Raw genomic sequence first — 20,567 nt, 5'->3', positions numbered from 1 at the left:
TTATCTATAACCTGCATTATTAATGGGTGCTACAATTGAGTAACCTGTTTAAGTTTTGGCATTCCATCTTGTGTTTTTATTTCTACCCTACAGTTCAGACTATTTCCAAGTAGCATAAATAAGGTAATCATTTCACCACTGTAGTTAGGTTACTTTACAATTGGACCCTTATACATGCTAAATTATCAACCCAATCAGTTGTGGATTAGGTTCATATGATCCTGAAGAATTACCTAGATCATTCATGACTTTCCAATGTCAAGAAACATCTTGAACCTTTATTTTTAACCACTTATTTGAGCGGTGAAGGATCATTATCTCCTACACCACTGCATATTTGATATATTCATGACAAGAGATACCAGCGCAATAAACACTATGAGGATACTCCTTATCACCAATCATCTATCTCCACTCTTAGCTCTCTCACACATGACTCATCAGGGCAAATAGCATCTTTAAAACAACTCCGGCAAAAAGCATCCTTGAGGAGCCCTTAGGGCATTTCAGCGCCAGCCCAACGAGGAGCTGCCTGATGATGAGGAATGACACACAACTGCTTCTGATTTATCCGATCCCTCTGACCTGTTTTCATATTAGGGTTCTCCACGCCCCTTTTTTGTGAATACGAACTGCATACTTATTGCCTATATATTTAACCAGGGAGCATGTATGCTAGACCTCAGTTGTGCTCCTAGTCCCTCTTTCTTTATATGGAGTTCTCTAAGGGACCTTAGGGACACCACTTATGGGTTCAGTGAAGCCACCAGCAGAGTCCAGAGCAGGTCCAGTTAGGACTGGTCAGCTGGACCCTTCAGGAAAGTAGGCTTCTTACAGCTTTGTCTCTCTGTAGCTTGACAGCAGTTCTGGCAACTGCCCTTTGGATTCCACTTCTTCATCCTGGGTACAAGTGGGATCAAGTCCAGCCCTTAAAGTTCTCCTCACTGATAAATATGTGCATCCCTTCTTCTGCTTTGCGTAGGTCCAACAGTGTTCTGAAGGGGATAATGAAGGTGTCACATTTATGCCCAGTGCCAGCCTGTGGGTGGGTGAAATGCCTGGTCACTCCCTACCCAAATCGGTAAAAGTTCCCAGGGGTGGTGCTTCCCACTTTTCCAACACATCTTGTGTGTGTTACGGTAAACTATACCACACTGACCCTTTTTACCTAAACTCAACATGGCAGAACCCTTCTTCTCATGTGCAGAGATCCCTATGCCCACCCAGAGGTACAGCTATGATAATGGGCAAAGCCTCCCTTGTGGTCCCTAAAAACTGTTCTGGGGAAGCTCCTCTCCCACTGGGAGTGGTACCTTGCTGACCAGCAAGACAATAGAGGGTCAGGCCTATGTGTGAGCCACACTTGGCCATGATAGGTTGTGCAGCATTTGAAGTTATATAAGTCCCTGGCCACAGCTCATATGGCCATTTTGGAGGGGAAGTTCAACCCCTCTCCCTTTTCCTCAGCTCTAGGTGCCACTTCACATCTCATCTAGGAGACATTCAGCTCCATGCTGACAGTGAACACTGGATAGAAAGGCTTCAAGCAGAAAAGTGACAACTTTCAAAAATTGTCATTATCAGAATAGTGATTTAAAAGCTGCCTTGGTCATTAAGTGGGATTTTAAAATACTAGTAAAATGAGTCCTTGAATAATGTTTCTAGCTACTCCCAAACTGAAGTTACGCATTATAAGTTGTAATAATGTTACCCAGTGCTTGCCTATGGGACAGCCAGCCATGCCACAGTGAAAAACAACTTTGGAGGTTTTTCACTGCCAGGGCATGTAAAAACTAGAATATACGTTCTGCTTTTTAACCCCTTCAGTGCCCGCCCCTTTCCCCGCCCAGTGCCGGCCGTTGCATTAGCGGGCGGGGTCTATGACGAGCTGGACTCGTCATGGGCACAGCGCCACCGCGGCCCATGACGAGTCCAGCTCGTCATGGGCACTGAAGGGGTTAAAGACAATGCACAATGCCCTATTGGAATTTAGGGCCTATCTATGTGAGACTTATAGGTATCAACAAGGGAGGTTTAGGCCTGTCTAAAGATTTACGACCTCATTTATGAAAAGTGACGCATCACTGTGTGAAAACAGCGATGCATCACTTTTCACTGCGCCCTCCTTGCAACATGCTGGATGCGTCATATTTACAGTATGACACATCATGTCGCAAGGAGTTACAGACACATCAGTATTTCTGACGTATCTGTCGGCGCAAAAATGTCCCATTGCTGGAGTGTGTCACCAAAGTGACACAACTCCATCAATGGGTCATTTGACAGGGGCAAGTCCCATTTCAAATGTGCCTGCGTTCGTCTTACGCCTGCTATCAGGTAGGCGTAAGATATTGATGCATTTGCGTCCTGGAAGTGACGCCGTGAAATCTCATAGATTTCACTGCGTCACTTCTACAAAGATTACTTGCGTCAAAACGCCGACCCTGCATACATTATACCTGGCGCAGCTATAATGTGGTGCGGGTGTTTACAAAGTGACGCATCTAACTCGATGCGTCACTTTGTAAAAATGATGCAACATGGCTCATTTTTTACCCTGCTGGTGCGTCACAAAAAGTGACGCACCAGTGACGCAAAAGTGACGCAAGGGCTCATAAATAAGTCCCTTATTGTGCCAAGTTGAATTGGCAGTTGTAAAACTACATACACACGTGGTAGCAGCAGGGCTGGAGACATGTTTTGATTTGTCTCTTCTGTGATGGCACAAAATGTGCTGCAGTCCACTAGTGACATTTAACTTACAGGCCCTGCATTCACTTTTGTATAATGTACTAGGAATTTATTAATAAGTTATATATGGCAATCAGGAGTGCAGGCACTTTTTACATGGTTTAGGGGTTAGCAGTGTCCCTTTGCACATAGTAAAAAAAAACTGCTGCAAAATCAAGCAAAAAAGGGAAGTGACCAAAAAGAATGGGGCATATTCCTACATCAACTCAAATGGTAATTAATACGTCTTCTCGAGCAAGTTAGCAATTGCTTGGTACAGACCACTTATCACTTGAGCTGCAAGTCTCAACAATTTAAATACTAAATATTAAGCAGTATTTCACTGCTAATTGATGATTTTAAATTCAAATGAATGATGCAGGTGCTACATCTACTGCAATGCTATTAGGACTTACCAAAGACAGCCTTACTGAAGACGCACACGTGAAAATGTATTTGCGTTGCTTTGTTTGAGCGCCACCACAATCTGTGTTTGCACACTTTACCTCGTTAACATGGCGGAGGAAGAGGGCAGGGCTATAAATACCAAACAGAAGATTCCTCATTTCCAAATACTCGGTCCAAGTTCGGAATTTCCGCAGTAGGGATTGGTATGTGCAGCTGGGAGTTTTAAACCAGAGTAAATGGCCCTCTTCGTTGTCTCATTAGATTTGTTTTACAAATAAGTGCATGAATTAAAGACTGCAACAATACTTAGAAATTTATATTATTATTACTGAAATGAATTTGTATCTGTTTTGATGAGACTGATTCACTCTGCCGATAAGTGTATGAGGAAACATGACTTGTTGCTGAAGTAAAACATATTTCAGCGTTTCACATTTTAGTTGTGCATGGTAGTTTATTCTTTGTATCAGACATTATTTAAACAAGTAGATTAACTTTGAAATGAACTCTGCAAATGTATCAGATTCTGGATTTTGCTTATTCCCATGAACATTGCTATTTTAAAACATACAATTCAAATGCACTTCTGTGCTTTCTCATTGTAGGTTTTCGAAGCATAGGCATATTCATAGCGATTTTATATTATTATCCCAAATAAATGTAAATTCTAGATGCATCGCAATGCTTCCAATGTTAAAACACAGGCATTTTCACAACCCTTATTTAACCTCTGAAGTTTGAAAGGCAGTTCATTGCTATGTTAACCTTTACTTTATAATCAGGTTAAATGTTCCAACCAATATTATGTGGTGGCTGCTAACCAGCAAAGTAATGGTAGGCAATGGAAACATTCGACCATCAGACCAGAGTTCATCTGAACCAAACTATTCTTAAGTTTGGTGTAAGTCAAAAAATGTTCTTTAAAAAATATATATATAACATACCCATATAGGGAGTTTTGGGTCAGCCTTCTTCCGCCATTGGCTTCTTTATCTCAGGAACATCCACCTAATAGCTTGAGACATTGTCAATCACATCTAGGACCACCCATAGGAGTATTGTAATCTCACTGCCTCTCACTTCCTTTCTTTTGGCTATTTTATTGTATCCCTCCATCGCCACTTGAAGACACGAATGACTGCTTCATATCTCAAAAGTATACCCAGTCATAGCATATAATACAATTGCTTTTCTGTTGACTACCTGCTACACACTAAGAAGTCTATTTTCTAATTTTACTACACTAAGCGGTGTTTAAGCATCACATACTGATAGATTTTAGCTGTTTGTTGTCCAAGGCTTATTGTGCACGTCACCAGTACTTAGAGTGGATCCGTGCATTGCTTAAAACTGTTTGGCTTTCTTGTCACTCTCATTTCCTTGTTTCTGCTTCGACAGTTCTACTTTCCCTTCTTGTGTTTGTCCTTTCCCCGCAGATTAGCTTCTTTTCCATCATTTTGATTAGAAGTCTTTCCTTCCATAGCTGACAGCAGGAAAAACATTGTTCCTTATTGTGCCAGCCCTTTATGTAAGCACGTGTTTTCTTGCTCCCTGAGTGCTCGTTTCCCTCTCACTTCCCTGCCCCGCCCTGCTCTCTTTTCTTGCCTCTGCTACCAAAGGTGCACTTTTTTTTAATGCACCTTAAAGATTCATTTTCACAGTTTCCAATCTTGGAACTGAAAATGAAAACAAAAATCAAAATGTTTGCTCCGTCATGGAATATGATTGTGCATGTGTGGTGACAACATGGATTCAACATGAGGCAGAGGCTGCTTTAGCATTTGTGTTGCTGATGCTGTCTAGCAAATGGAACAAAGTCTTTTTTAGTTTTCACCTATGCTATTCAGCACCTGCAACAGGGTATGGCACAGTCAAAAGATCGTATAATTCTTTAAAGAAAAAAAAAAAACAAGACCTATTGGATTTACCAATACTTTTAAAAATGTTTTTATTAGCTCTCAGTTGGGAGCTTAGTCATCCTATCTTTTCTACCCACAGATGCTTTCTATTTTTTATTCTATTTTTTTCCTCTTTGCAGCTGTCCTGAAGTCAATGACTCTTCCTATTTTCTTTTTTGATTCCTGGAAATTCTTCCATTTTATTTATATTTTGTTTCTGTACTGTGAGATACTGGCCCACAGGAGATGTGAGTGCAGTTGCATCCATGCAGCTTTTAAGCCTCAGTTTTAATGTCCATTCCTACATGGCCTACAGACGTGTGTCTGATTCCCTTGGAGACTCAAGAGTTCCAAAAAGGTTCTTAATATTCTTGAGTGGTGGCCATATTTGAATAGCCTTCTTCCTCCAAATGATTCATCACAAGTGCACAGTACTCTTAAAACAGAGCAGAAAGGAGAGTCTCTGCTGAATCCTGTCAATCCTCACTGAAAATAAACTTTACCAAAAGTGAATAAGAGTGACTTGCAAATCACAATGCAAGATAGAGGGTCACGGGTGTGCTCATGACGGCGTGGTTCCGTCATGACTCCACCCACTGCGCTAATCGCCCGCACAGGCGGGGAATTAGCGCCGCGTGGGAGGAGCGGCCGCCAACGGCCGCAGCATGACGGAACCACTCCGTCATGAGCACAGCGCACCCGTGGCTCATGATGGAGTGGTTCCGTCATGAGCGGGGAAGGGGTTAAGAAACTGAGTATTAGTTGAGAGGGTCAGAACTCATCTCAAATAAAAATCCCAATCCTTGGCAGGGTGACCCACTAAAGTCACTGCATAAACCTGTGCTTAAACATCTTGGGCCATATTACATAAAGTGTCCCAGGGGCTCAACGGGTGTTTGCACCTGCTTTGCGCACCTCTGGGGCACTTTGATATTGCAGAAGGGGCCGTAGACACTTGTGCGCCACCCCCCGTAATACCGATAACGCTGGCACACTTAAAGCGCCAGTGCTATTTTCAAGGGAAAGTTCCCTTATTTGTATGGGCGTGTGCCCCATGCAAATGATGGAATTCTTTTGCCTATGCATTCGTGCCGTATTACTGATGCAGGCGCAGAGGCAAAGAATCCCTCAGAAGCCGCGCTGACAGTGTGCCATTTGAATGGTGGCACACTGTCAGTGCTCCTCCTGAGAGCAGCCCTCTGCAGGGGGTATGGACCCCTAAACATCCCCTTGCAGGCGGGTCCACACCCCTGCAAGGGGATCTCTAATCCCCTTTGGAAGAACAGGCTGGTTGCCACCTGCACTGTGAAGCACGGAGCGACTGTAAAGCAGCCGCTCCGTATTTCACATTAATGCACTGTCCCCAGGGCACCATGTGTTTGTGGCTGCCCTGGGGGCAGCACATTCATGGTAATAGGGCGCATCTTATTTGTTTGCGCCAGGCGCACCATTATAAAGGAGCACCTGGCACAAACAATGAAAATGCACCTACACCATAATACAGCCCCTGGTAGCTATGCATATATCAGTCAGGCTTCACTTGGAGGCAATGTTTAAACCATTTATGCAGTACCAAAACAGTAATAAATACAATGAAACCTAAATCACCAAAATCCACTAGGTAGAACCGGAGATATTAATTTGAATAAAAATAGCGACAAAAAACACTGAGTGCCAACCATGCTTATCTGTTGGCACTAGACTGGGTCAAAGTCAAAATCTAAGGCGGGACGCTCTGGATTTGTGGTCAGATACAGGGACCAGACTTGACTTGGCGGGCAGTTTACTTTGAGTCTTAGAAACCTTCCTGGCAAAAAGGTGGTCGGCAACAAGTTGTGAGCAGGCCAAGCTGCAAGCTGGATCCGAAGCAGGGCTCGGTGCTGGTGAGTTCTTGTAGAAAGTTCAGAGCGGATAAAGTCCGTAATCTGTGTACAGAAGAGTTGCAACGTTGAGGGGTTGCTGTTCGGCACCGGTCATGAGGAAGCCCCCTCTGCTCGGACTTGAAAACTTTTCCCGAGGTAAGATCTCTTCTAGGGAGACAAACCAGCTTGCTGAAGCTGACCGGTGATTCTATTTTGACAACTGAGGCTTTAACACCTATCTTGGTTTCGGTTGGTTCTTCCAGCAGAAAATTGGCAAAATGTCCTACTTTTGCAGATTGGGGACAGGAGGAGTACACTCTAACACCACCCAATAGTGTAGATCCTGTGGGGCACCATTTGGGGGGTAAGACTCACTCCAGATGAGGCTAACAGTAGGGTCCATGGAAGGTACAGTTGGTACCGGTCAGCTGGGCAATTGTAGGAAAAGGGCTTCTGGAAACTTGTTGTGTCCCAGTAGCCCAGACAATAGATAAGCCAAATGACCCTGGGCGTCCCTACTGGGGTCTTGAGTCGAAGGCAAACATGTCCAGTCTTCCTTCAGGTTCTTCAGACAGCAGACCCTTTTCTAATTGTTCACAGGTCCAAACTGAGTAGAGGCCTGTGGGGTCTACTTTTATCACCAAAAAAAATAACAATTATTCTTTGCAGTTTGGAGCTGGAGCTTTAACTATACTTTTAACCAAATTGGGTTTAAGTTCCACTGCTTGACCTGAGAACACATGTCCAAGATAGTCTATTTCTCTCTTTTTGAAAATGCATTTGTCTTTTCTGAGAATCACTGCCGTTTTTTTCAGTGTAGTTACAGTGTAGTTGACATTCATTCAACACATAATCATACTCAAGTTCACTCTCTGAAAACTACCTAAATGTCATCCTGAAAAAACACAACTTTAGTGCAATCGCAAAACATGTCAGACATGAGTCTTTGAAGTACTGCCACAGTCAAAGCGAGGCCAAGCGGCATTCTGCACATTTGAAAAAAAAAAACTTCAGGTGTAAGAAAGGTGGTAAGATAGTGAGATTCAAGATTCACATAATGATATACTTCCCTGAAACTAATTTGGAAAACGAGAAAGATTGTCCAATCTTTGCTGTTAAATCTTCAATTCTGGGCAAAGGATAATTGTCCACGGATTTGGCCTTATGCACACTTCTCAAATTAACAAACATTCTAAGCTTGCTTGACTTTTCTGTGCTAATACAATTGATGACAACTTCCTTGATGCTTCATCATTTTCAATAACTCTGTGAGCACACTCTTCCTTCAACATTACCTACAAATCTTTCCATACACTTAAAGGAATATTTCTTAACTTATATTTCACAGGAGGTACATTTTGCTTTGTGTTTATAGCTTAAGCGTAGTCCATGATTTTCCCTAACCTAGCCTAAAATACTTTTTCGTAATTTTGCTCCCAATTTCCCTCTGTATTGTATACTGATCAAACTTCATTTCTTTCAGTTATATAGTTTTATTCAATCCAGGCCTTATGCTTATTCTGAACTCAGCTTGATAAAAAACATCCTAAAAGATTGATACCTTTTCTTACTATATAGACTTTGCCTTTAATCGTTTTGCCCATCATCTCACTGTTAGCCCAGAAATATCCTATGAGATCTACTCTGCTTCCTTCAAATGCCATTGTTGATGGCCCGGTGCAAGAAACATTTGAGAGAGGGAATCTGGAGAGATGAGAGGCACTGTTAGCACTGGGTGATAGTGAAGGAATCATTGATGAGCCCCCAACAAAAATTGTTTTGTCCAGGTGCACCGTAAGGTCAATTTTTGCACTGCGTTTAAAGATAATATAATTGAATATATAATGAAAAATGGGCTATAGAATGCACCATTTTTGCAATTCTTTCCCAAATTTTCTTTGAAAGGAGACCTAGACACACTTGTGGTGGTCAGACTCGCTCATTGCGGTCGCTAGATATGCACTATACAGGGCTGGTCTGGCAAAATTTGCCAGGGCTGCTTTCGGTTGCCAGTGCATTCACTCAGAAAAGCATTCACAAATCCTCCCTCATTCTTTGCCACTAAATTAAAGAGATGTCCCAGCCGTTCAGTAAGATCTCAAGGACACAGCATTTTAGTCCTTCAAACTACTAAATGAATTAGAGTTCATTTGCACCCAGGGCCGGACTGACTACCGGGCATTTTGGAATTCTGTCGAGCAGGGGGCTGATTTCACTGCGGTGGGGGCTGATTTTGTTCATGAAGACCTGCGTGTACTTCGAAATAACAAAAGCAATACGAATTTCGTTCAGTACACGCAGGTCCCCATCAACGAAATCAGCCCCCAGCTCAGCAGCATTCCAAAATGCCCGGTAGTCAGTCCGGCCCTGTTTGCACCCTCAGCATTGGCTTCTCCTGTGAAGGCAAGGTGTGAAGATGTGGCTCTTTAGCTTGTAGAAGTTCCTGGTATATTGTAGGTTTGTGGAATTCCAATCAGTAGCAAGATGTTTCTGATGTATAGTGCTATAGAAACATAATTTCAGCATTATAGACCACTGAGGAGAGCTATAATAGTTGTTGGAGTCCCAGAACTCGAGTTATAGGCCTGAGACAGGAGTCCTTAATGAGTGAGAGGACCTTTAACAATCGGTATAGTTCAAGGGATTAGGGCTTCAATGCCATTAGAAAATTATATTTGCTGAAGACATAGGGGCAGATTTCTGTGGGACTTGCGCCCTTTTTACGCCGCCGTTGCGTCTCTTTTGTGACGCAGCGGCGGTGTAAACCCTGCGCCACGTTGCGCCTCATTTACATCATGACGCATCTATGGAGATGCGTCACGGTGTAAAGCCCTGTGCCACGTGAAACCTGCGTCAGGTTTCACGTGGGCGTTTCGACACAGGGGGGGGGGGCGTTCCGTCACAGGAACGCCCCTGAAAAGTGACTCAGTGAAATCTATAAGATTTCACTGAGTCACTTTCCCAACGCTGATGCGTCAAAACCCTGCGCCTGCTTGAAGCAGGCATAAGGCTTGACGCACCATGTTAGGGATAGGGTAGGTTGGAATAGTGCTGGAGTTACGTCGCTCTTGCGACGCAACTTCAGCACTGCGCCAACCTTATGCCAGCAGATGCGTCACGTATCTGCTTGTCCTTGCGCCACGATGCACCGCATTGTAAATGCGGCGCATCTGCGGTGGCGCAAGGGCAAACTTGCGTGACGCTTCTTCCCTGGCGCATCCATGCTGATTTGCAGGGATGCGCCAGGGAACATAAATCTGCCCCATAATGTTCTAAAACAGGGAGAAACAAAAACACAGGCACTGGAATGTTAGAGCAGGAGGTCTATGTCAACCATTGTGAACCCTGAGCCACCTCATTGTTTTCAGTGGAGCATACAACATGCCAATGTTCTAATTAAAAAAACATAACACTTTGGATTTAATTTCCTTTGAATGATCTTGATTCCCCTCTATTCCTCCGAATGTAGTTTGTTCCTTTTACCGCCCTGCTAGTTCTCCTGACGGAGAAAAGCATGTCTTCATTGACCGCAGCACGGCTGACAGTTTCTTAAGAAAGATAAAAAGAGGATTTTATGTAAATGCAGCTGGATTTTGGTCTTTTTCAGTCGGTGCCTCATTCATGAACACTTAATGAGCCCTAAATAGAGGAAAAAAGGGAAATGCGAATATCTAATCTGTTAATTTATGTTTCCACGGACGGGAAAACAAGCCTCTTTATGATAAATAATGCGCGTTGTCCCGAAGGAGTGAATTGATTTTTAAATGGGTTATTAGTGCTACCTTTAGAAAAATAATGCTCCCACCTTTGTAGAATGTCATTGTGTTTCCTTCCACTTTCACACGTTCGCTCGCAGTGACTGCAGTTGGTACTAGTTTGATTAATGCAGGCCCCTAATGCTTTTATGTGCCACGCACGAGTAATCTACATTCTTGGCTAATTAAGTCAACGTAATAGCAAACAAGTCACTGAGGTTGTATTTCACATAACAAACCCGCAAAGTAATCAGATGCTTATTGATTCGAAAAAAGAAAATGTCAACAAACAGGAGACAGCATGAACCACGACGCCTTTTTTTAACAAGCATTGGCATAGCCAATAGGTCTCGCCTTTGGGACCTTATAAGTGTGTAGCCATGCAACAGTTGCATAACTAAATACTTATAAGGTCCCAAAAGCGAGACCTTTTGGCTATGCCAAGCGGCCGTGAAAGTGATCGCGATCGCGATCACACATCAAAGCGGCCGTGAAAGTAATCGCGGTAAAGCGCGGCGCCCGCGCACATGCACTGTAGCTCTAGGCTGGCCTGGTAGCACTTTTTGGAGCCCTCTCAATAAGTCTCGCCAGACCAGCGCATGCGCTGGGTCAGGCGAGACCTAAACACACAGAAAGGAAACTACATATACAAGAAGTCTATCGAGTTGTCATACTGTCTGTAACGATGAAAAGGATAACAGAGATAACAAATGTTTGTCTCACATGGGAGTAAGAGCAAGGCAATAATAGTGGGTTATTCTATTCAGACATTTCAAGATTGCTGAAATTCCTTTACAGGTTGGGGAAAGCAATTTCCGCGCGGAAAGCAATTTCCGCGCGGGCCTGAAATATCTACAATTTAACATTCCTTAACATGGCATGTGGAATTTGGCTGCATTCATTTAAAAATTCACAAATGCACGGTATGTTTGGTGCAGCAGACCTCTTTTCAGCTGTTTTGGCATTCTGGGTCATTTTTCAGCCTGATCATGGGTTGGAATATGCTCCACTGTTTTAATTACGTCTCGTTACACCTAGCCTAAAGCCATGTATATGTTTTTTTTTTCCTGCCGTGTAAACATTACTTTTCGTCATAGATGCATGATGGGATATGTAGGTGGGACTAGTGTGTTTATTATTATTGATGTGCAAACAATGCCAGGATCATACCCTAAGTGCAGCAAACAATAAAGCAGGCAAATAAAATCAGGTGAATTAGTAACGTTTTATCCACAAGGATGCTCTGAGATATTAAACTGACACAATTAAAAATGAGTAACTAAAATATAAAGAATTAATAATTATCATCCGAGAATGTGTAAGTACAGTGCAAGCTAAAAATAAATAAAAGGAAAAATGCACACAAGAGAACTTAATGGAAAATTGTAAAAATCCACTATTGGTGTTCACAATTAATATTTGTGCAGGTAGCTTAAAAAGAGCTGGTGGATTTTTGCTTAATCATTGTGAGGTAATTTTTAGACATCAGTTCTTTAGGAAGACTACTGTAAAGGTTTGATCCAGCCACTCTTGGCGTTCTACCCCAACTACATATGGACACCATTTGCAGCTAAGGATTTTTGTATCCGAACAGGAGAGCAGGAGTCTGATGACTGCTGAAGATGGTTTGTCGTGTTGTACCTTGGGTGTTTGCTATCGATAAATTGCAGAATCTGACTCCGGCCCTTTGTTTCACCTGAAATCCAGAGTCCTCCAATACAACTGATTCTGATGGATTTCACATGATCGTTTTTGCTCAAATCGAAAATAATGCGATACTTCAATATAGAGCGATACAATATTGTATTCTAGACATCGCCTATAGCAGAATTAGTAGTTTGCAATGCTCTGTCAGCGTAGGGAAGACTTTTGATTGGTATATTAATTAATGCATCCGTCTGACCTTACATGGACCTGGATCTGAGAGTCAAAATACAGCTGAGAATAAAGAGTGCAACCAAGTTATGTCAAGCAGGACTGGTGATGGGTTTGGCTGAGAGGGGCAGCTCCTTGGTAGAGAGAGCGAGGCGCTAGGTTTCTTGCTTGGCACTGTAATACGTTGAGTTTGATGTTTCTGCATAAGGCTTTTAGCCTCATCAAGTTCTATTTCCAGAAGGCTGTCGGCCATTGTGGCGGTGCTTGGTTTCCTTAGGCGCTAGAATCGTGCGAGTCCTATTGGACACTGCAGTGTGATTGGTTTAGAGGCGTTTTGCATTCGCTTCCTCTGCTGCCGTTGATCTTGGGGACTAACTAACGTAATTCTCACTGCTCTTGTATGTTATGCAACACATATAACTACGTTTCTTCCCAGTAAAATAACCACTTACCTGTTGACAATAATTTAGCAGATTGAAGTTATAGATTCTCATTAGACACGTAAATCTCCTCCACGAGCCTCTTTGAGCAGTTCAAATAGCTAGCTACCCATGCACAATGAGAGATACACAGGGGTGGGAAATACATTATGACGATGCTTTGGCAGGTTGAGGCGTTGTGGAGCAGTAGGCGACGTGTAATACGTTTTTCATTTCAAAACATCAATTCTACTTTAACTAGGAAAATAATTTTCTAAACAGCCCTTTGCAGTTTTCCAACCAAACCACTAGATGGCAGACCTATTCAATGCATGTGAAATTGAAACTTGAGTTGCATTTTTGTTTGCAGGGAAACATTTACTCACTTGAGTCCGCGCACCGTTTTGTCTAAAACTAAAAGTGTCCTTGGAGATGAACATGCTTTTCCGAGAGTCGTGGTTGAAAAGAGCCACCGCATTTTAAGATCAAGAAATTACCTTTTACCTTTACTTTGAGAGTCTGGAACGCTTTACTCGACTATCTCGCCGTTATTTTTTTGTCACTCTTCCATCCTATACATGTCACATTAACTTTCAGTCTAGTGAGATAATGTTGTAATGTTTAGAAAAATTCCCTGGCAGCGTCATTGTAACCTGTGTTTTGTATTTGTTAGATTGAGGAACAGAAGAAACGAGAAGGGAGGGGGGAATGGCAGCAACAGAGGAGCCGCGAAAGTGAAAGTGATCGTGATTACGATCGCTACGGAGGAAAGACACATGGCGCTGCGCGCGTGCACGTTCACGTGCACTGTAGCTTTAGGCCACGGCAGCACTTTGAGAAGCCCAGATATAAAATGTCTCTGAGCCTTTGGCTCGCGAGACCTAAAAATGTATATATAGTGTAATTAAAACTCTTTATGCCCCATGGGTGTGTCCCACATTCACCAGAGAGGGTCGAATCTGTTAAGGAGGGAGAGGGCTTGAGTCTAGGGTGTAATAGAACGGCAACTAGAGATCTAAGTAGAGCTCATCCTTTAACTATATAGTCGCAATTAAAAAAATATATCTCCATTGTAAACAGACATTGGAGAAGTCTATATGGCATGATTTTTTAGACAATTATTGCCAAAGTCAATAGGTCTGACTTGTAACAAAAACTGCAAGCACAATTTAATGGTCTTGGCAATGCTTGTTCTTACTGGACGTTCAGTTCCACCCTTTAATGGTTTTAGACTCTGCACCTACCAACGGCATGATATAAATATGAAACAAAAACCTACAAAAAACCCAAAGCCAAATTTCACATTTGCATGCTGTCAGCCCCTTTTAGAGGGCCACAGGCAAGCTGGTGGTACTTGGCCCAACCATGGAGGTTAAGGCCTTTTACTCCTGCGGTACCAGGTCCAATCTACTATGGATCCTGAACTGCCAGACCAAGTAATAACCCTTCAGCACTTGATTCTCAGTGGTAGGACAGGGCAAGCAGTATAAGGCTTCTTGGGAGGAGGTAGATGCAAAGTATGCAATGGTGCCAGAATCAAAATTCAAACAGTGGCTCCCAATAATCTCAATGTCCCGTTTAATACTTACTTTTGGTAGGAAAAGAGGTATTCATTACACATGCATAGTGTAATATAGCTGACTATAACACACACTACAGTTTTTTAGGGCGAGCGTTCTTGTGTTTTCAAATGCAGTATTCATGAGTCCACCCCCCTCATCCTACACTTTAACAAATGTGATCCTGGTGGTTTACTCACGGTAACCCCACAGGTTCTGCCCACACAAGCAATGTGCAACCAAGTCTCCCTTTCACCCTGAAAGTTCATCTTACTATAATGCTAATACGCCGAGTTCATGCAAGTTTCCACAGGCCTTCCGACCCTGCTCCAGTCTTACACAGCCAAGGCCTGAAGAAGTGTTCAGCTACTGGGGTGCATCTTCCTGTGCTCCAGCGATGAGCTTGATGCATCACGGCACGATGAGGCAGTCACAGTCAGTGACAGCTTCTGGTGGCGCAGGCCGCTTCTCCATTGCAGTTCGTGTAGGTAAGGTTGTCACGTGATTACTGGAGATATCTTTAAGTTAGCATGAGCCCGGTAGCCATAATGCTGCTTTTGCAACGACACTACATGTCTTTATTTTTGTGAGACTCTGTTTATGACTTTCACATGAGAACTCTCTGCTGTGCTCATTCCTGGAGTTTAGTCTGAACATTGTGAGCAAGGTCGATAAACACTGCCTCTTGTTATTCTGTTCTGGTCAGGCCCTAGCACTTAGATTAAACATGCCAATACACCTGTTTTTGCTAGAGAATCGTACTTTGATATAATGGGGATGCATGTTTAGGTAACACACACTTGGAGAGGGACCTATCCAGGGAGAAGAGAGACCCGCACCTGTGGTATAGAAATACGATCTATGGCCTGAGGTATGGTGTCTGCTGACAAAGCCCAGCGATATTATATAATAATACTTATGCTTACCAAGGGGAGGATGGTTAGGCCTTATACTCCTTTATCCACTGTCTTTATAAAATAACATCTCCCTTTATGATATATGGCCTTGCTGCAATGCTAACTGTAGTGATATTATGCATTTTGCTGCTGGTTGTGGCACGTGTACTGCATTTTAGAGCACATTTGTTAAAATAAATATTTTAAACTATCTTGGTGTCTCTGTCAGATCTTATTTTGAACAAGTACGAGAGTATGAGCGAAAAGGTGTGTCTTGTTCCTGCGATTCCTGAGAGATCCGGGAGTGTTATGTTCTGGTTGTCTAATCACTGGTTTCTTCGTTTGTGAGTAGAAGAGCAAGTGAGACACTATAGCTAGTCAGTCCTGGGCTCATTGGTACTAGGGCGGTAGGAATGCTTAGCCTCTATACACCAAGCTCCCATAATCCTGCGCCTAGTTCTGTGTATGTGCAGAATCCCTGCAACAAGGTCATGGGTCAGTAGTGGTGGTGCATGGGGGCTTTTGCTCTTCATTTCGAGATTCTTTGATGGTTAAAGGGACTCCTGCCAAGGGAAATAGCACCAACGTTCCTAGTGTCCTTCTACTAGCATATTAGGATGACAGGCATGAACGACAGCCCAAATGATGTTGTTTGCACCTGATGATGGAATTAATGATTTTACTTCCATGGGCAACAAGCCCAACAGTCCTGGTGGCCCCCTCCTGGCATACAGGAAAGGGAGAGGATCCACTGATTTTGTTTCCATTGGGAGCAGCTCAAAATTTTATGGCATCCTCAACAGGTGTTGCTGACTTCTGAAAGAGAATGGATGGCTCTCTTTCACATAAAAGGTCCCTACTGGACCAGATGCCTCACCCTTCACTTAATAAGATCCATTTGCCAGGATCCCCACTCACTGGTCTTAGCCCCCACCAGGCTCTCTCTACTTCACCGTGCATACTTGGCTCAGTAGGCAGGCATAAGGCTGGTGCTCCAGGTACAGTGCAAGTGAGTGTTCTTGGCTTCCTTGGTGATAGAAACTTAGTCAGTTGGGAGACTAAATAACCTCTATCCCCAGTACTGTTGGCAACAGTCCAAAGTGATGGTGTTCTTCTTTAAAATGATAAACAGTTTATGGGATTCAAGCTCCCACTTCCATAGTCCGTTTCTAGACAAATATGTGATTTAGTGTCCGGTCCTTTACAATTCGTGCTATAATTGTTGAATCCTTTGAAGTTCTCTCTCCTCTGACCTTTTTCAAAGTGGTTATCGACCACAGTTTGAGTAACTGGGATCACACCAGGCTGTCAACCTCCACTGAAATACATCTTACAAAGGTTCAAAAGCCTTAGCATCCCCCGATGTATTGATTCCTAAAGCCTACAGTGCCAACATTCTCAGAACAATCATCTCACCTGAAAATGATCACAGGCCCTGCTGACCAGTAATTCCTTCTTGGATCATAAAGACCTTTAATGTGCAAAGAGGATGCTCTTCTCAGATTACTCCAGTGTATGTGTTTTCATCACAGCCCTTAGTAATGCAGTAATGCGCATCTCCTGTCTGGGGTCCCATTCCTCATCCCAACTAGCATTTCTAGGCAGTTGGCTTCCAAATTGGAAAACACAGGCCTCCATGTTATGTACCAATGACAGGCACAATTGCAAGACAGCATGCACGCAGAAGCATCATACACTGCACGGCGCTACATGCAGTCATTATGTAGGCCAAGGGTGATTTAAATACACAGCAGTAGAACTGTACATATGTGGACCAAAAGGTGCCACTCCTGTGATGCAGGTAAAAAGGCCTGTTCACACTATTGATTTTAATGAAACACAAAACTGGTATGCTGCCATCACCCAACTCATATCACGTAACTGCTGGTAAAGGCAGTAGCACTCTACTACTATGAGGGAAGTGCTTGGTACTCCACTCTCAGTCTAAGAACACCACATTTATTGAGACAGGCCTATGTCATGGCAGACACACAAGACAGTGTTCATCCATACCCAAACATTAATACCAGGGGTCCATATATCCATGCATCTGAGGCACCTAGGGCAAGGGTGCTTGTCTGTCACCATGCAGGGGACTTTCCCATCCCAACACATGCCCTGTGCATTCTGAAAAGCTTTAATCAGAGCTTTTCTGGTGCAGGCTAGTACCCATGGCTGTTACTAGATGTCTCTTGAGACATAAGTCCTTCATGTAGCTGACTGCAGAACTTCACACTGTTACTAGAGGTTCCATGGGTCAGAAACATACCTGTTGTAAGCATACTGCAGTGTCTGAAGCTGTAACTAGAGGTTCCACAGACATCAACCTCTAACCTTCAAAATCAGGATATCCTAGAATTATGAACAGAGCAGATTCCTTTGAATGCCTCCTTTTGTTGAAAAGATACAATGCCAGTGGCGGCTCACAGATGGAGGGCTGCGGGACGGGGGCAGGGTGGGGGATAGTGGAGTTGGACATACGACGGCAAGGAGTAAAGTAAGTAAATAAATAAATACAACTATTTACCTTGCGGTCACTGCATTGCCGAGGAAAACGGGATGCATTTAAAAAAGAAAAATGAAATGTTTCAGTTTCATTTTTTAAGAGTAGGCTTTTAACCCTTTCGATGCTGGTGACAGAGCGGTTCTGTCATGCGCGTCGGTCGCGCTGTGCGGATGACGGAACCGCTCCGTCACGGTAAACCGCGTCGCGCTGAAGGGTTTAAAAAATATTTTCGCAAACACTCACAAAGGGGAAGGGGTCCCCTGGGGACACTTTTCCTTTTGCGAGTGGCTTACCCCCTACTCGAAGAAGATGGTAAACTGTGAGTGTTTTGCGACCACAAATGCGATCGCAGAACAATGGTACTTACTATTAGGATGGGACGCCCTTTCCTAATAGCGAGAGTCACAAACACTATTTTGATAGCCACTGACTTGTAAAATAGCATTAGTACATGCCAGGGCCTTTTTTGCAGTTGCAAATTGGTCAATTTTCGTTTGCGACTGCGAGAAACGGTTGTACATCTGGCCCTAAGTATGCACGACAAAAGAAAGACAAATGAGAATCAGTGTTAGAATTATGGGCCATCTTTGAAGAAGTTCAAACCAATAACCCCACAATGCTGATAGCGAGCAAGGTTTTGGCACTTCCCCCACCCTATTGTAGGCATGGATGTACTCACACCAGCATCCTGTGCATTAGGATATTCAAACCCAATAATAGTAGAAGCTGAATAGCCCCCCACCCAAAGAAGGACAGTTAGGTCTAAGCCTGAGAAATCCAAAAGCAGGCAAGCCCAAACACCACCAGCACAGCCCAAGTACCTAGGGAAGGCCCCCAAAAGCTTGACTCCCCGTCAACATATGGCACCTCAAAGGAAGGCACAATACATATCTCCACTGGTTCAGGCAAACATAAACAAGTGTCAGGAAAGTTTGTGTCAGCTCTCGATAGTGACTCAGTGAGCTCGAGAGATGAAGGGAGCTCCTGTCCCCTTGGAACAGAGGACAGGTGTGGGGCTACAAGGTTGCCCAGGCAGCCGAGGAGGAAACAAAGAGTGAATTTGAGGGGGAAGCCAGGCTAACAAAAGAAGTGCATAGCTCTGAGCAAATGAGAGAGGCCAGATGGTGCAAGGAAGAGAGGCATGAGCTGATGCCCGAGAGAGAAAGGGCGGGCAACCACGATTTAGAGTGAGAGAACAGGACAGTGTACTCTTTTCATGAGGAAAGCAGGGTCAGGTAGAGGGTGCAGTCCTGGGAAGAGATGATGAAGAGGTAGATGAAGGCTACTAGCAGGGCTCAAAAGCACACTGTCTAGTTGACAAAGGAGGTGGGCTCAAAAAGAGGTAATGGAAAAAGGCAGCCTGGTACTTACCCACCCGCGATGCAGGAAAAACAAACTGTGGCACCTGTGCGTGCACGCGAATGAAGCAGCGATGAGGATACATGTTGTACCCATTTTGTGACCTATTAGCAGATTGGACTGAGGAAAGGGACCAATATGATAGAACTTGGCCGAGGGAAGGAACATTTGAGCCACAAGACATGGCAGTAGGAGAGGATTGCATCAGGCATGAAGGAGGAAACCCTAATTGGAACCTTCTCTACATGGAGCAATGCCTCGCAAAAGTGAAACGGTATGTAGAGGAGAAACCTGTGAAGTCGCCTAGAAAAAGAGTGCGCCCGCTACTGCAGAAGGGTATAGCGAAGATTGTAAAAGTGTCATGGGCCCAGATGTATGAAGAGGGTTTTAGAACAAAGTAACCATCGTTGCTGGATGGGGCAGGGAAAGAGATTAAATGCTTTGAGAAAAACACTGCAGGTTTCAACCTAGTGATAGGAGACATTAAGAGTCTGCTAAGCAGCCTCATTAGGGAACAGACTAACAAGGTGTTCACCCAAGCTTGCATTCTAGCAATCACCCTAACAAATACCCAGCATGGCGGGCCGCATTTAATACACACAAGCACCGTATCTGAACCTCCTTGAGAGAAATATTCCCCGATTGCCCAGATGTAGAAGGGCTAATGGCAGAGACCATGAAGCCAGAGGAAAGCATAAACAATTTCCTAAATAGAATGAGGGAAAGATGGGGACATGAAACCTGACAGCCATGGACTGACACTGCCCCACAAGTCACATTTTTCTATAACATTTTGAAGAAAGGATTACCCACCAAGATACAGAACAGGCATGTCCAGAGTAGTTGGTTTAGATACCACCCCTGGCAGAAAATGAAGGCCCGTATACTCCACTACCATAAGTAGAAGCAAGATGAGAATAGAGAGAGAGAGAGAAGAAAAGGACAGAAAGAAGCCGGTGGCAGAACCAGGGTACCATCACAGAATCACTGCAATGTAACGGGTGGCCCTGGGAAGAGCAGCTGTAGCCACAGTGGCACAGAAGGAGGCGTTAATGATGGGAGAACCACCGCAGAGAGTTAGAAAGGACAAAGCAAGTAGTAGTGAGGCCCTAGGAAGTAGTGCACAGTAGACAGAAAGAAATGACCATACATCACAGAACTCCCAGTGGCAAGACATGGTCACAGTTCCTCCTCAGCTCTCAGGAGAAAATAAGGCACAGGGACAACAATGGTCAGCCCAGCGCCTTTTACATGAGGAGCACACAATCTACCCCACATGCCCCATACTATCAGTCACACG

Source organism: Triturus cristatus, chromosome 5_2 (genome assembly GCF_964204655.1).
Source record: "Triturus cristatus chromosome 5_2, aTriCri1.1, whole genome shotgun sequence".
Taxonomy (NCBI): domain Eukaryota; kingdom Metazoa; phylum Chordata; class Amphibia; order Caudata; family Salamandridae; genus Triturus; species Triturus cristatus.
Note: the sequence above shows the minus strand (reverse complement) of the source record.